Here is a 209-nt window from a genome sequence, read left to right as displayed (position 1 = left end):
TAATAAACTTTTTTTTTTTTTACGAATGAAATGTCTGTTAGTCACTCTATTGCTGAAGGAGGTTGGTAATAAGCCCATGACCCGCTGATGAAAGTATTGCAATATTATTTGGGCCTTTGCCAATAAAATATTGCAATACTTTCATCAGTGCACTTGCACTTGTAAACTTGCAGTATTACGGACTGAGTGTGTGTTCATGGAAGAAAACT

The sequence above is a fragment of the Etheostoma spectabile genome, chromosome 10, assembly GCF_008692095.1.
Source record: "Etheostoma spectabile isolate EspeVRDwgs_2016 chromosome 10, UIUC_Espe_1.0, whole genome shotgun sequence".
Lineage (NCBI taxonomy): Eukaryota > Metazoa > Chordata > Actinopteri > Perciformes > Percidae > Etheostoma > Etheostoma spectabile.
This window is presented reverse-complemented; position numbering follows the sequence as displayed.